This window comes from Carassius gibelio, chromosome A9 (genome assembly GCF_023724105.1).
Source record: "Carassius gibelio isolate Cgi1373 ecotype wild population from Czech Republic chromosome A9, carGib1.2-hapl.c, whole genome shotgun sequence".
Taxonomy (NCBI): domain Eukaryota; kingdom Metazoa; phylum Chordata; class Actinopteri; order Cypriniformes; family Cyprinidae; genus Carassius; species Carassius gibelio.
The window spans coordinates 8517102-8527606 of record NC_068379.1 but is presented as its reverse complement, the minus strand read 5'-3'; the positions used below and the strand labels follow the sequence as shown (position 1 = coordinate 8527606).

Here is a 10505-nt window from a genome sequence, read left to right as displayed (position 1 = left end):
TATAATATAAAATAATTATGATATATATATATATATATATATATATATATATATATATATATATATATATATATATAATTTAATTACTTTACTGCATTACTTGTGCAGACATGTTGTTTTACTAGGTCTGATCTATTTTAAAGCTTGGGCACTGTATTTAAGCATACAAATCCCCACTAGTCTGTCTGTATGAGTACAAAATTAAAAAATAAACTGTCTATAATTGTTACTGTACAAGCACAGCAAAATATTTCTATAAAAAATATTGCACTACTGTTATTTTGCATAGAATACATTGTTCAACAATACTTTTGCACACTCATCCAACTGTATTTATTACCACTGTTCTCACGTTCCTGCTGTTCATAATTTATATATAATCCTTCATTGCTCTGTTCATAATGTACATACAATCCCTACATTGCATTCATATTTATATTCTGTATATACTCTGTTCAATATTGTATATAGAAACTCCACTGTACATTCTGTATATCATAGCTTTACTTATTCTGCACTTTTATGTATATAAAACACTATATTCTTGCACTTCTGGTTAGATTGCATTTCTTTAGCTCTGTACTTGTACTCTGAAAAATGACAATAAAGTTGAATCTAATCTAATCTAAAAAAAAAAAAGTGTTTACCATAATGTAATATGTTATTTACTGTAATGTACAAATGTGTGGGAGGTGTTTTGTTTTTTGTGAGCTCACCATCAAAATCCCCTTCGACTGAGTTGAAATGACAATACATTATTGGATCTTGAATCCTCGGAAGCAACTATGAGTTTGTAAAAAAATAAAATAAAAGGGAACATAGTATTGACGACGAGTTACAGCCATGTTTTTAGCCATGGTGCTCTGCACTTATTCACAGCACATTTAAAGTCATTGAAAAGTAATTTACTTAATAAATAACATACAATGAATTTACAGTCATAATCCGTATGTGATAGTGTGCCACATACAGTAGGTTCCTACATAACTGTTATTTGCTTGAAATTCTCCAGATCCAAGTCTATGTAATTGAACAAATTTTTTCTCTTCTTCAAATTGGCTGCTTTCATTTTATTTTCACTTTCTTCGTTCAGTGAATGTATATTACATTTAGTTTGTTCGTTGTTTGTTGCCATGGTGGTTACGCTGCTATCGCTGAAACCACGTGGCTTGCATAACGTACTTCCGCCCAAAAGTATTTTATTCACAAGACACTTTTTTTAAAATGATGAATTCAACATTTGTCCACGAAGAAACAACAACAAACACATAACTCAACAATACGATATGTTAATATAACTTTTGCACATTTCTCCTTCGATTCAGAGAAATACATTTTTGGTAGCAGAAGGTTACGGAAGTGCATTGTGTTGTGGGCGGGGTTTGCGCGTTCTACATTTCGGCTAAAAAGTCTTAAATAAACAAATATATTTAGATTTTCTTAACGTAAATCATCAAGATGTAGTGTAATTAATAGATTGCTTGTACTAGATATTTGATATATTCAGTAGATATCTTTTTACAACCCTAATTTCCAACCCTAATTCGCAAACCAGATAAACTACAACTGCAGTGCTTGATTTGTTTCAAGCTGCACTGAGTAGCGATAGGGAATTGTAGTTTTTAACAAATTCGTGTATTTCTTAGAATTAGATATTGCAAATAGTGAGTTGAGAGTACAGTGTGGAGTTTAGGCGGATTGTAAACATATCTATGTCATCAGATTTTAAATGTCTAAATTTTAAATGGGTTCAAATTACTTTTAACCCGATTTGACAATATCCCAAGCTGTTGACTATATTCACATCATATATGAGGACAAGAGCAATCTAAAACAGTCCCATGTGTGTAGCCCTTTTTATTGCTTAATTATAAGCCTTCAAATATGCACCAAGGTGATGTTTCAAAGGTCAGTATTTCAAAACAGGAGCCATGTAGAATCTTCATACTTACATATGTTACTCTCTGGGTCAAGACCTTTCTAACAATGTATGTGGTTTAGCTCTACAACAAAGTTTTAATTTTCTCATTTCACATGCACAAGCCATCTCGGGTGTAGTTTCAGAGAGCTATTTGAAGGCTCAATAGCCATAGCCTATATAAAAAGAAGCTATTTGCTTGTTTGTTTGTTTCTGACTTTGTAAACAGATTTATGAACCCACAACATGACAAATACCTTGTCCGCACACACACACACACACACACACACACACACACACACACACACACACACAGAGAGAGAGACTCATTTTGCATTTCTGTTTGGTACACACATGGCTTATATATATATGCTATCTAATTATGGGATGGTTCCCCCAAAAATGAAAATTCTGTCATCATTTACTCACCCTCATGTATTTCCAAACCTGTATGAGTTGCTTTCTTATGTTGTACATAAAATAAGATAATTTGAAGATTGCTGGTAAAAGTTAAAGTTTTTACAAGGTTTCTGAGCAGAAGATGGCTAAATGTTTTCTCAGTCCATGTTACCAAAACTCATGTGTCATTTAAAAAGCATGTTTGAAAGCATGTCAATTAATTTCTTTGCATTCATCTAGATGCAATGTAATTAATAGTTTGGCTATGCTAGATATTTTATATGTTCAGTAAATATATAATTTTACAACCCTAATTTGCAAACCAGATAAACTAATCAGATTTTAAATGTATAATTAATTATATATAATAAACATAATTGTGACCGACAGCACTTTGAATTAAATGTAGTCTACCCACGCGGCAGACAACTGCAAACAAAAGTAGAACACACCAGTCCTCCCTCACATAAACTGACAATAAACTTTATTTATCTGAATCCAAGGAGAAACAATTGATATACTTAACACAGATAAAATTATACCCTTCACATTTTCTCTTAAATGTTTATCATTAAAATAAAAGCATAACAGTAATTATGAAGAAAATGCTTCAGAGTGGAAGTAAGCAATGCCATGGAAACCATTTAAATTTAAAATAAATAAATTGTAGTGATCAGCTGTATACCAAAGTTTCTACAAGTACCAGTGAGGTACTTGCTAAAACCCAGCCCTACTGAACCAATGATGAAACAGGTGTATATGTATATATATATATATATATATATATATATAAATATATAAAAAAACACATGTAGACTCAATTCAGTACAATATAACTTTATTGGTCCCCACATAAGTCCTATATTTCTTATCATCAAAATGGACGCGGCAGACACAGCACAAATTGCCTCCATCTACCAAAGGAAAAACACAAATATTTTGAAAGTCAAGCCAGTTAGTTTAAATCATACTCATCACTATATTTAAAGCAACATCTCAAAGGCAGCTTGTTCATTTTGAACTGTTGCCAAAGGAATATGTGGGTATTGCACATCAATTGATCTCAGATCTTGCTGATAATAAATCATAAGATAAAAGCCGGTTTTCCTGGGTTCCATTTCAGAAAGCGGCTTTAGGAAAACTCTGGGTTTTTCGTTTCAGAAATGGATGTAAATCAAACCTGAAACAGAGGGGTAACTAAATTTTAATTTAAGAAATCTCATGACCACTTTTTTCTTCAGCTGCTTCAAGTTTGATATGGTGGTATGAGTCTTTGACAATTTCTTCAATGTGAGAATATTTGATGTTGATAGCCTTGTAAACAAAAATCACTTGGAATATTTTTTGTAACAAACTCATTTGAAATTATGATAAAAACTAGAGATAAACAATCCAGTTTTCTAACACAATTTTTTGCTCACACCACAATTGCTGTTGATCATCCTTCCATCTAATACTTTAAGAATACCACTAATGCTTAGCAAATGAACCTCTAACTTCAGCTTCTTTAAGTGCATTTTAATTCGGGCATCCCTCACCTCAGGGTTTAGGTCCTGTGCCTGCCCATGTGCCCTCAGTGCTGCTGCCTCTTGAATGTATTTCTGCTTTGCATCTTCCCCCAATGTGGCGCACCTGCCCTTAATATCATTCATTGTGCCTGAGGAAAAACTTAACGCATTAGAGTCAGCATCTCCTTTCTAAAGTAAATTCATACAACGACAATCAGTACTTGGGTTGTGAAAACCATTTATCTGTAACAACTCTGTAAAAACAAGATAACGTGTAAAGTAGATGACCTGATGATTCTTTTCAATACACTCAGCATTCTTAAACTGATGAATGCAATTTGTGTGAGTGAAGTACTTCCCAAATACTATCATGAAAATCTGTTTCATGACGCTTCATGACACCCATAAACCTTATGTCAAAAAGGCCATCATGTATGAAAAGAAACAATTCAGTATAAAAAAATAAAAACAGTCTTTAAATTTTGTTTCTCACCTTTGTTTTTGAATATGTCCCTACAAAAAAGATTGTAATGCGACAGCTCTCTAATGTGAACTTTGGCTTTTGATGGACGGGGCTCAGACGAAGCATTAGTCATTTGTGATCATCAATCCAGTTCTGAAAAACAAAAAAATAGCAAAAGGGTATTACACCAATTAAACCGAATGTTAAAAAACACTTCGTTTATACAAGCAGTGCAGCAGAATGATTTATTTATTTGACATGATGTTTGTTAGTGTGGCACAAAAGTAAACCTTATTTCTACGACACTGGTGTCCAAACCAGTAGTTGATGCAGCTCTTGGTATTAATTCTGAACAAACTTGTGTCATTCCATCCTCAAAAAATGATTTCAGGGTTTCCTTTTGATTCCCATTAATGGGAGTTCTCTCTTGTTGAATAACAACAAATAAAGAAATAGATAGTCAGTAATAAATCAGTAATAAAAAAAGACAGTGTTGCAGATCACACCATCGTTCTCAGACACTCTTGCCTAATGCTTCTAGATCAGCAACTGTAAGGCTAACCTCTCTGGGCCATCTTCAACCTAAAACATAAACAGAGAGAAACTTGCACAAGACAGATTTGTGAACAATAAATTCTAAACAGCCCAAAACCAAATTTTGGATAGTTCAACAAAGACATAGAGCACGGAAGTAATAAAACAAACTTGCCACAGAAGTCCTTGCAACCAGCTGGAAATGTATGCTGTAAAGGGAGACAAAAAAGTTAGGTAAAGAGACATTAATGTAACACAGGCAGAGAGACAGCTAGACAGATAGACAGACCTTTGGGTTTTATTTTTCAAGTTCAAGATAGATAGATAGCTAAATATAAATGTATATATATATATATATATATAAATGTATATATATATATATATATATACACAGCTAGCAAGCTTTAGAGAGTGAGAGAGAGAGAAAGAGAGAGACAGACAGATAGACAGACATCCAAACCACAGAACTTTATTTTACACTCTAGTCAAGATCCCAAGGTTTCCAAACAGCCGTAAAATACGTCTTGTGTTTAATAATTCTCTCAAGTCAATATGGGTTACATTAGTCCTATGATCTGGCTTCAGTGAGGAGTTATCGAGCATACACAATAGCAAAAGTCATGTTGACAGTTTAACTAGAAACTTAATTCCCCCATTAGCTTCAGAGGTAAATACACACTCATATTAGCAACGTTAATGCTCACATAAAGCATGCAACGTTAACATAACGACATGCTAATAACGTAATATGGTCTAGCGATAACGTTTGCAGACACATCGCGGTTATCTCATGTCAACAATCATGACACGCAATACGAGTGTACGTATTGTTTTCCATTACAGTTTAAATGCTCAGTTTTATAATTTTAATAGTCTTACCTGAAAATATTAGGCAGCAAATATCGCAACGTTGCCGCTTTCGTCCGGTAGACTTCCGATTACAGGTGAGCAGGAATTCTGGGATTGGATCTGGAGTCTTCTCTTGTATATTTGTGGGTGATCAACCATTTGAATGGATAATCACGGCCTTCTGAGCCTACTAGTAGGCACAGGAGGCCCCTCCTGGCCCATTTCTATGGGCTGATAACCGCTGATAACGCCCCATTCAATCGAGTGATAACGTTCGAATCGGGTGATGAGAGTCAAACACCTGCTAGGTTACCCTGATTTAGTGCACCACACCAGGTCAGGCCCACTCAGTGTGTGTGTGTGTGTGTGTCTGTGTGTGTGTGCTTCAGATCCAGATATGAGCTGACAAACTGCTTCAAATAGAGACAATTAGGTTTATGGCCTCATCCGTCCTTTCAGCAGGGTCTGATTCTCAACTGTAAAGGGACTTCCAAATCTGCGTCCGGAGCAAATGTCAGCCAAAGTCCCTGATTAGTTTCTGTTTTTGGTGGCACAGGATTCTTTTTTAATTGTTTCAGTATGAAGCTCTACCAGTTTTCTGGTTAGTGTGACCCATGAGATATCCTGTTGATGAAGGGTTCCTGAGAACAAAACCCCAAATTAGACACATGTCTAGTTGTATAAAAATAAATAAATAAACAAAACAGATTTTAAGACAACATCACAATGGAACTGAGAATCAATTACAAGCATCAATTCATGGATGTCGTGTAATAAGACTTTATTTTACGTGTCTTTTTTACATATGTTACATGTACTTGCTATTATAATAACAATTAATTATGCATAATTACATGCAACTAACCTTAAGCCAAACCCTAAGTGCACTAGATAATTAATATTACTTAGTACTTAAAAGTATAATTACACTGCAACAAGGACACCTTAGAATAAAGTGTAACCAAAATGTATACTACTGAATATATAACTGGATTTTAATTTATTGTCAGAGGAGCACAGTTCTTTTTTGTTAGTATCTGTTGCTTTATGTTCTGGTTTCCAGTGATCTAAACAATGTCAAGAACACTTTTTACTCAATTCAGATACACATAGTTGATGAGTGGATAGGCTGAATCAAATGTGAACAATTAATTTACATCAACTTCCAAACTGGAGAAAGTAAACTTGGCATTTAGTGTGCTTTGCAATAGATAAGTTATGACAAAAATAAGTTGTAGTGCACTACACAAAGCCCTAATTCAGTCTACACTTAATGTGTTTGCCTCAAGTGAAAGTGCATCCTACTGACAGACCCTGCATTATTATAGAGGGGTATTTCAGATTAAAGAGACACAGCACTTATGAAACGGAATATGATCTCATTATCATATTAGTTGAACACACACACACACTGAAAATGACATTGTAAAAAAGCCATAAACTCCATTTAGTTTTCCTCCACCACCTATTTGGACTGAACAAATCAGGTTTAAGTGGAGCTGTTTAAACGTTATTAAGCCAGCATTAACACTGACATCTCAACCGAATACGTCGGTGCTCTGTGTTTAGGAATGTATATCAGTCCAGGGACATACAATTACAGCTTATTTACAAAGCAGCATACACACGCTCATATGAATTCACTCCTGTGCTTTCCCAGACACACAGACACACAGAGCCAGATTCGATCAGACATAATGATCCAGTTTCAGAGTATCTGATCAATCCTGATGAGGATAAAACAGCTGTGAGTTTTCTGCCGTTCTCTTGGAGGGTTTTAAGCAGGCAGCACCTTCAATTTGCTGCTCCACTGAATTCCAATGGACAAGGAGACACGTGCGAGTATTTGTTGAGACTGAGAGCAACATGTGTGTGTGTGTGTGTGTGAGAGAGAGAGAGGACACTCAGAGGTGTAACCACAGATTACTGTGTCAATCAGTGTGAAACGGTTAAGCGTGGTGTTAAAATAATGCAGTTGCTGTGTTTGTAACGTTTTGTTTCCATTTGAGCATCAACCTTTTTAATGGAATTAAACATTATTTTAATCACTATTTTTTTCTAAAGTGTGACTTTATAAAATATTTTTGCAAATAAAAAAATGCACACAATTTCATTTGTTTAGATATACATTCAGGGGATTTTTTTTTTTTTTTTGTATAGTGCTGTTTCTGCTTCAATAAAAAAGAATATGAATAATGTTATGTATAATGATTCCTTTGTAATGCATGATCTTTAATATTTTAAGCATTTAACCAATCTCTAAAAATAACAGCTAATGAACCATTGAACCTGCAGATATCAATTCAGAACAGAATCAGCTGATTTCATTTTAAAATTATTTTTAAAGGTGGAGAATCGTAAAATATTTCTGATATTTCATTTAAAACATTCAAACATAAATGTCTACAGATCTGGCCAGTGGTTCACACAGAAGTGCACACATAATCACAAACATGTGATGTGTTTTCTCTAGCCATGAGCTCTTTCTGCAGGTCTCTGCTATTTCCCTGTAATGTATTCATTTATTGACAGTGTGATATTACATTATTATACCAATGGATTATACTTATTAGAAAGGTATGCGTTCCTTTTAATCATTTTGATGTCATGTTTACTGAAATAATTTGTTGTGTAAAATCTACCCATCATTACGGTTTTCTGAGCAGGTTTCATTTAGTAAAAGATCACATGGCCTTTAAAAGACCATTCATTCCCTAATATATGAAATGTAGCAGAAAATGACAGGTGTGCGTGTCGCATGATTACCAAAACTCAGGGCTGTGATTCTGTGGGCGATTGGACGGGATCTGCTCGGCATCTTCTGCTACCTGCTAATATGCACCCATCACTCACCTGGGCCGCAGGTGAGAGAGAGGGAGAGAGAACAGCCTCCATCATTACCACAGCAGCAGGGGTCAGAACAGTCTGCCCAGCATCCCCCCACCTGCCCCAAAATTGCCCTCCAAAAATGACCAATTACCTGAGTTAGGTGCTACTGGGAGAAATAGAAAAATCCGCCCCAATAGATGGTTACTTAATGCACCGACAAGGAGGAAAAGAAATGACTGTGGAATTGTCACTTGAGGTATTTTTGCTTGTTGTTGTGTCTCCAGGCTCGAGACAGGCAGTCATCAAATCTTCAAACTAAGCAGCAAATTAAATCAATAAGAGTCATAGCGTGGCAAAACAGAAGCCTTTGGACCAGCGGCCAGCGGATGATGATTTCACAGCTGTGTGTAGCACTGTTGCTCCCCTAACGCATACTGAAACAAGGTTTGATTACACCGTCGCAAACGCACTTCCCATTGTCCAATTAATGGCCCCATAAAGACGGGCAACATGCAAATTCAGTAATGAAATAATGAGGCGCGCGGAGGGGGCAGCGGGCGGCTGGAGAGCGTTCTCCTTCTCCTTTGGGGTTTTGTTCGGAGTTAAGTCCCAAACAAAGACTGGGGAGAGGTCAGTCCTCCAGCACACCTGAACACGTCCCCCTCTCCCCTTGATCTCCCAAGGCAGACCGCCATTAGTCTTAATAATGGAAAATTGTCATGTTGATATACGTCTCTCTCTCTTTGTGAACAAGTTGTAGGTGGAAGCGCCATTTATTTCAAAGTTCTTTGTGCCGAAAGGCCAGGGACGGTGCTTTTGTGGTGGCGAAGAGGAAAAAGGTGCTGGATGCTCTTTCCATAGTCAAGATAATTATCCCCACTGTGACCTTAATGATCCGCCCTTCTCCCCCAGCGACTTCAGCACCCCCCACCCCCCGTGCCCTGTGTCAGGGAATATGAAAACCCCTATAATGAAACCATTTTGGCTGATGGAAAAAGGGCTCCTCGAGCCGCACTTGCCACAAAGACGGCTCAATTATGTGAGTAATTGTGATAATTTTCCATCCATTCATGGCTCTTTCTGAAAGGGAAGGAAAGAGAGGAGAAAACAGAGAGACACTGAAAGGGAAATTACACAGACAATGCCGAGTGTGAAAATTGTTACACAAAAAAATGACTGTAAGAAAAGTGTAAGTCTATAAATAAATATGTTAATGCACAAACAAAAGCGCGCGCGCGGATGGATGACCGCTATAGCGGAATAATGCCGAGATGAAAGTCCATGTGCAGCTGTCTGGAAATTAAAGCTCTTTCGACTTCCTATTGACAAAGCTGAGCCCCTAAAAAAGCTCCCCAGTGGTTAGAGATCATTTGGAGCCCTGTGACAGGAAAAAGGATAATTACCTCTCTGAGAGAGCAGGCGGACTGACGCGCCCTTCAGACGCGCTGCTGAATGCAGGAGCTTGATAGAAGGCAGGGAGAATAATTTTGTGCTTTGCTTTTTCTTTTATTCCACGGAACATGTTTTGTTGGCTGGAAGACAAGGCGCGAGCGGCGCTGAGTGCATTAAACCCTGGGTGTTCGCAAATATAAGGTTCCTCCGTCCATCATCTCGTACCTAGAGAAGAACTCTGAAATGCATTAAAATGTCTCCGGCATTCTGTCGGCAGATACTGCATTATTCGTCTGTTTCCCAGCGGGAGACAGATTGAACATTTCCTCACAATGCAAAAGAAGATTCAGGACTCTTTCTCGAAGAAAAGAGCTCAGCCTGTAATTTCTTTCCCTCACTCTCTATGAACAAAATCCATTCTGCGTCACTTCACAAATGATACATGTAAATGCTGAGTAATTCATATTCATAACCTGCGATTCCATTTTTAATAGTTCTGCAACGAAAATGGCCTTTTACGGGGGGCAAATTGGAAAGGGAGAAGGCGAAAGTATTCAAATATTTAGTTAAAGACTAAGAGATCTGTTGAACCCTCATGTTTCAACAAATAAAG

At 36.6% G+C, this 10505-nt stretch overlaps 1 long non-coding RNA gene across 1 annotated transcript; it reads right to left on the bottom strand.

Annotated features, from left to right (window-relative positions):
* Positions 1-3138: 3138 nt before the first annotated feature.
* On the bottom strand, positions 3139-5044 carry LOC128019611 (uncharacterized). Its single transcript, XR_008185215.1, has 3 exons — positions 4319-5044; positions 3856-3974; positions 3139-3231 (listed from the first exon to the last, which is right to left on the bottom strand). It is a non-coding gene; the product is annotated as an uncharacterized LOC128019611 (long non-coding RNA).
* Positions 5045-10505: the final 5461 nt, after the last annotated feature.